This window comes from Ursus americanus, chromosome 35 (genome assembly GCF_024610735.1).
Source record: "Ursus americanus isolate L20-20 chromosome 35, mUrsAme1.1.p, whole genome shotgun sequence".
NCBI classification, from domain to species: Eukaryota; Metazoa; Chordata; class Mammalia; order Carnivora; family Ursidae; genus Ursus; species Ursus americanus.
Genome location: NC_142161.1, coordinates 6,528,611 through 6,535,816, shown reverse-complemented (window position 1 = coordinate 6,535,816; position 7,206 = coordinate 6,528,611). Strand labels below are relative to the sequence as shown.

The window sequence follows — 7,206 nt, the reverse complement described above, 5'->3', positions numbered from 1 at the left end:
TGTCAGAGAAATTACTGCCTGTGCTCTCTTCTAGGATTTTTATAGTTTCTGGTCTCACAGTTAGGTCTTTAATCCATTTTGAATATATTTTTGTGTATGATGTGAGAAAGTGGTCCAGTTTCATTTGTTTGCATATAGCTGTCCAGTTTTGCAAACACCATTTGTTGAAGAGACTCTCTTTTTCCCATTGCATATTCTTAACCTCCTTTGTCCTAGATGAATTGAATAAATAATCATAGGTTTAATTCTGGACTCTGTTCTGTTGATCCATGTGTCTATTTTTTGTGCCAGTACCATACTGTTTTGATCACTACAGCTTTGTAGTATATCTTGAAATCTGGGATTGTGATACCTCTAGTTTTCTTCTTTTTCAAGGTTGCTCTGGCTATTCTTGGTCTTTTGTGATTCCATACAAATTTTAAGATTATTTATTCCAGTTCTGTGAAAAATGCTGTTGATATTTTGATAGGGATTGCATTAAATCTGTAGATTGCTTTGAACAGTATGGCAATTTAACAATATTGCTTCTTCCAATCCATGAACATGGAATATCTTTCCATTTGTTTGTGTTCTCTTCAATTTCTTTATTTCATTATACTAATTATTATTATTATTATTATTATTATTATTATTTATTTTTAGGGGACAGGAGAGAGTAGTCTGAATTGGATTATGAGGCTCTCAGGCAGGGTACCTCACCTCAGCCATTGAACTCACTCACTGGCCATGAGTCTGTTCCAAGCTCTGGCTAAGAAAGCATCCACCAGACCACTCCCCAAGGGTGGGATCCATGACATCTCCTACCCAGTCTGCCCTCCTGCAGAGCCCTATTTTCTGGGTACTCACCTCCCCAAAACTCAGGGAAGACCTTGTGAGGGCTGCTTTTAGCCCTAGTCTCAGACTTCATCTTCAATTTCTTTCATCAATGCTTTTATAGTTTTCAGAGTACAGGTCTTTCACCCCCTTGGTTAAGTTTATTCCTAGGTATTTTATTATTTGGGGGGTACAATTGTAAATATAATTTTCTTAATTTCTCTTTCTGCTACTTCATTATTAGTGTATAGAAATGCAACAGATTTCTGTATATTGATTTTGTACCTTGTGGCCTTTCTAAATTCATTGATCACTTCTAGTAATTTTTTGGTGGAGTTGTTATGGTTTTCTATATATAGTATCTGCAGATAGTGAAAGTTTTACTTCTTCCTTTCCAATCTGGATGCTTTTTATTTCTTTTTGTTGTCTAATTCCTATGGCCAGGACTTCCAGTATTATGTTGAATGAAAGTGGTGAAAGTAGACATCCTTACCTTGTTCCTGACCTTAGGGGCAAAGCTCTCAGTTTCTCACTGTTGAGTATAATGTTAACTGTCTGTTTTCCATATGTGGCCTTTATTATGTTGAGGTACATTTCCTCTAAACCTACTTGGTTGAGGGATTTTATCATGAATGGATGTTGAACTTTGTCAAGTGCTTTTTCTGCATTTATTGAAATGATCATAGGGTTTTTATTCTTGTTTATGTGCTGTATCACATTGACTTGTGATATTAAGCTACCCTTGCATCTCTGAAATAAAATCCACTTGATTGTATTGAATGATTTTTAAAAAAATGTATTATTTGAACCACTGTGCTTTAGAGCAAGGCTTCTCAACCTTAGTGGTAGACACTGTAGGCTGGATAACTCTATTATAGAGGACTTCTCGGAGCATGAAGGATGTCTAGCAGCATCCCTGATCTCTACTCACTAGAAGCAAGTAGTAGCCCTCTTCCCAGTTATGACAACCAAAAATGTCTTCAGACATTGCCAAATGTCTGGAAACCCTTGTGGGGGGGGGGGGGGGCGGGGGGTGGATTGCCCACAGTTGAGAACTACTAATTTAAAGAACTTGCTTTAAAGACAAAATTTTAAAATGTAAGAGCATGAGCCAAACACACAGAGCAGGCATAATTGATTGAAAGATGAATGAAAATCTTAAATTTTTGAAGTCTGAGAAAATGACCCAAAATACCAAAACCCACGGGGCACCTGGGTGGCTCAGTCGTTAAGCGTCTGCCTTCGGCTCAGGGCGTGATCCTGGTGTTCTGGGATCGAGCCCCACATCAGGCTCCTCCGCTGGAAGGCTGCTTCTTCCTCTCCCACTCCCCCTGCTTGTGTTCCCTCTCTCGCTGGCTGTCTTTCTCTGTCAAATAAATAAATAAAATCTTTTAAAAAAAAATACCAAAACCCAAGTAAAACTTCTATAGTGCTTACAAGTACTAAGAATTGGCCTCTCTATTGGAGCCCAATGCCTAGAATCATGCTGACATTTTTCTTTTATATTTAGACCAATATATTTTTCACTAGATACTGTGGAATTTTCTTCCCTTGCCTAAATCTTGTTTGTGGTTCCATCTATGTTGATTTCTGATGATTCTTATTACTGACTGATCAATAGGTTTCTGTATCCTGCTCTAATTTAGGTTTCTGGGCAGGAATTATATATAATTGACCATATGAGGAAACTGTGGTAAACTCGGACTAAACGATAATGCTACCATCATTTCCTGATATTGAGGCCATATTATAATTATATAGGAGAACGCCTTGTCCTGTAGGAAACACACTTAGGATGACAGGAGCCATGTGGGCAACTTACTCTGAATCATGAAAAAAACAAAAAACACAACTTTGTACTATGTTTGCAACTTCTCTATGAGACTGCGGGGTTTTTTTGTTAGAACACGCGTGCACCTGTGTGAGCTGGGTGTGGGGTGGGGGGAGGGCCAGAGGGAGAAATAATCTTAAGCAGGCTCTGTGCTCAGCACAGAGCCCAACAAAGTCAAGAGATGAACACTTAACTGACTGAGCCACCCAGGTGCCCCTGAGATTGTTTTAAATATTACAAAAATATAAAAAACACTCTATACAAAGGCAAAAAAAAAAAAAAGAACAATAATATAAATAATGCATATGATTGTATGAAATAGACAGCCTTGACCGAGCATGAGCTGAAAGACATGGTTATCCTCTCAGGCTTCAATTCCTACATGTGTCTCAGAGTGCGAACATCTTGGCACATTTATATTTCATTGACAATTTCAGTAATTAACAATAACTTTTTACTATATGCAAGTTTTCTTTGCGTGTTACTTTCAGAAGTCCTCCCATAATAAGATACAAATGGGGAAGAATGAAGAAAAACCAAAAGATGTCAATGAAAGCTAAGGGAGGAGAGCATTTTGAGAAGAACAAATGTATATTAAATGCTCAGGTGGTTAAAATGAAGACTGACCTATGCAGGGTCAGCATAGTGTTAGGGCAGAGCTGGTGGAAAACCAGGGCTGATGTGCGCAATGAGCTGTTTAGGGAAGTCCATCCGTCCAGAAACCCTAGTGTATCTCGTCAGGTCTCCTTTTGTGAGGGACTGCTGACCACCTCCAGGGGTGGTGAGGAGGCGGGTCAATGCACCAGCAGTGGCATCAATGTAAAGTTGCTAAAAAGGTACTGGTGACTCTGGCCAGAACAATTCCAGTGGAGGATGGCAGGGAGTTCAAGAGACAAGAATGTAGAGACCTTGCACATAGCTGAGTCTTCCAGGACACCAGGTCGGAGACAGTACTTGTGGAAGGGCATATGATTGACAGGAATTTTTTTTTGTTATTTGTTGAGATGAGAGAAGCTTACACAGGTTTAAATGTGGTGGAGGAAAAATCCACAGAGTGAATAGCTTTGCAAGGCAAGTGGTCTGGAACAACAGCAAGAGTCAAAGGAATCAAGTCCTTGAAGAAACTCAGGCACACTCCAGCAGGAAGTAAGGACTAAATGAAATGGGCATTATGGTTTCAGGGACGAAGCAGTTCTGGGTAAAGAAATGGCTCTGTGGAACTCTATTTCAAATAAGAAGAAAGGAGCCATGGTGTGGCCAACAAAGTGAATGACTAAAGAGGGGCATGGAACTGAACAATGAGGGTTGGGGTGGGTCACCGACAAGGCCATGGATTGTAATGGTGTGACTTACCTGTCTGAGGTAGGATAAAGGGAAGCCTGTGCTAATACGATTTTCCTGTAGGAATTTTGTATATAGAAAGAGTCTCTACCATATCCTGCTTCCTTTTTACAAATTATGACCACTTCTGGAATCTACAGACCACCTTTGGGAAGCCACTTAGTTCTCCATGTAGCAGCCTGGAAAGCTGTGTATCAAGACATAACCTAGTTCCCACATTTCTGAAAACTAAATATTCATGTTCAAACAACTCTCCTTATTTTCTACCTTACATTTTCATTTGCTTATGGAAGTCCCTTTCCATTTTGGTTGGGGGAGCCTAAATCAAGTGACCTGGGAAACCCAGGGCATAACTTTCCAAACTAGTGATCCTTGAGAGGGGACTATTATGGAGGAATAGCTTTTATTTTTAAAATAGAATTTTTGTGATACTGCTGATTCCAGTGTTCTAAAATTTGTACTTGTGCCCTTCAACAAAGAGTGTGTAGGGGGTCCTTTTATTGATCTAAATAATAAATATGAAAAGTCCATTTGCTTTGGATTAAATAAATGTGCCATTTCTGCTTGAACATAGATCTCAAATTCAAGCGAACAAATCAAATATAAAGGAAGAGTCAAGTAAAGACAAACAGCAGTAAAAATGTCCAAAGCGGCTAATGATGAGCAATGAGTAGCCTGTGTTTGACTCTTTCCAAGACTATTAAACACCCTCATTCTTATGATTAGACTCTATCCACACACTCTTTAGTGACGTTGGATGTTGTGCCATTATCTGGGGAAGTCAAATTTGGGCTTGCCTGGAATTAAATTTGTTCTTCGGGTCCTGACATTTATCAATACAGAACGTGTTCCTTGGAAAGCCGATGTCAGCAATTCGAGCCCCACCCGCACCGAATAGTTCGACTTGCCTCTGCAGAGCTTGTTCACTATGGCTGACGCACAGGGCGTGATGGTGGCGCGCATGCGCACACCCCAGAGCGCACTGATGGCGGGTGGGAACAGAGCAGCTGGAAAAACCCAAGGACTCCCGGAGTCCAGAGGAATCCGTTACTGCTACCTTCCGTAGGTGTGCGCGAGTCCCCTCCTCCCAGTGCTTATTGTGCTGTTTGTCTTATTTAAATTGCTAGCCCACTGGGTTGAGAGTGTAGCTTCTTAATATTCCATTCAGAGACTACTTCACAGTTGGTATTCAATAAATGTTAACTAACAATAACAACACCATCTAGAGCCGCTAATTTCAAAAAGCGAGGTAGAAATTGGTGTTTTGAATCTCCATACGAATGGCACTGGCTCTTGATGCCTTTTCTCCCCTCCCAACACTGTCTCCCTCTGGCTGGTCGGCATGGCACACCCCACACAGCAGCCGCTCGCAGCTAGCCAGCCTCCTCCGTTGTCGCAACGGTCAGGAGCCGCGCAGCTCTGGGAGAGGAGAGGCTGCGTGCACGCATACCAGCAGGCCAGCCCAACGGGCAACCACAGAAAGCCGGTGCCCTCCGAAGGCAAGCTCTCATCCAGCTGCATGACGCACGCGAGCACCTCTGGCATGTGTGCCATCCACTTGAGCACCGAAGTGTACCCAGAGGGTGCTAGAAAGTTAAGACCTTGGTTCTTTTATAGCCCTTTCTGGTCACTAACAATGACCAGGGAGCCAGCCACTAGTTCAGCCTAGTGATCGGCATTTGCTGGAGGTGGAAATGGATTTCTCATGCCTCCCCCCTCCCCCCCCCCCCCCCCCCCGTTAAAGTGGGTAACTTTGTTTCATAAGAGATTTCTTTTTATTCAAAGTGCCACTTGGCAACTGCGAGAGAGCAGTTTAGCTTCAAATTAAAATAGGTGCTGTCAATTACAAGAAACTGACTACAGGACCAGTGGGCATTTTTTTTTTTTTTTTACTTGAAGATATTAACAGATTTTCTTTAGGTATAAGCAAGGAAGAGGAAATGAGGAGTCTGGAACGGGGCAGAGGAGGAAGGAAGGGGGAAGGGTGAAATGTGACCTGGGTTCAGGGAGAAGTAAGCAGGCGGCAGGGTCAGAGAAAGAAAACCAAGACTTTTTTGACTACTACTTTGTCTGTTTTACGAGCCGTGCTTAAATTGACTTTGTGTTTGGAAGAATAAAATTCACTCCAGAGGGCTTTCTAAAGGGCAGGACAATATCTTTGTTTATGTTAAATGTGGAAGTGATAGATAAATGTCCTAAATTTGTATTTATAATGAACTCTTTACAATGGTACATTTTAATTCCAGAAGCATGGGGTGACCATTTTAGCAGTGCGGGTACTGTAGCTGTCTTGGCCTTAACTCAGAGGAGGGCTCTGGAGGTGGGTACGGCGCAGAGTCTCACAAAGCGAGAGTAGGACTGTCTCATAAAAATCAAAGCACTGAATATTTACCACATGCCAAGTGCTGTTCTATCTAAATGCTTCCCATAAAACGATTTCCTCAAATTCTCGCAACAAATCACTGAGAAGAGGGACTATTACTCCTATTTTACAGAGAAGGAAATTAAGACACGGAGAGATTAGGTAACTTACCCAAGGTCACACTGAGAAAGTCATGGTACCAGAATGTTAACTCCCTCGTTTTGGTTCCAGGAGCTGTGGTATCAAATGAGCACTCAGTATTTTAAAAAGGAAGATCGGATATTTAACACACGTAGATATCATTCTATTAGTTATACTGATGCTAGTGACATAACTGGAGCTTAGAGCCTCATGTAGCTTTTCGTTAATCTGCAAGATAAATTCTCTTTAGCGGGAACCTTGCATGTGGAAGGTCCTTCGCGATCTGGCCACACCTTCCGTTTTCTGCCCCAGCTTCAGCTCCTCTTCACAACTGAGCCTCTAACTAAGCCATTTTAATCTTCTTGCAGTTGTCCTTTTCCCTCATAGCTCCTCATTTTCTGCCAATATTTATTCCTTTCTTATAACTCCCACCTCCCTCACTGTCTCTCTTCCCTATCCATCTGATAGATTGCCTTCCAATACTTGGCTCACTTTGTCTGCCCTAAGAAGACCTCGCTCAACTCTCCAAGCATGTTTAATGACTTCTGTGTAATCCCACAACACCTATATACTCATACTTTGGAGCACTTTCCCTATTGCTTTCTTGTTATTCTTTTTATATATTTTACTGGATTGTTTGAATATAAAAATTAGAAGACAAAATGCAACACCTTATTTGTGCTTAGGTATCTGTTGTCTTTAAAAGTGCCTCATGAAT

General features: G+C 41.3%; 1 non-coding gene across 1 annotated transcript; it reads right to left on the bottom strand.

Moving 5' to 3' along the window:
• Positions 1 to 644: 644 nt before the first annotated feature.
• Positions 645 to 924, bottom strand: LOC148107101 (Nuclear RNase P). Its single transcript, XR_015723127.1, has one exon.
• Positions 925 to 7,206: the final 6,282 nt, after the last annotated feature.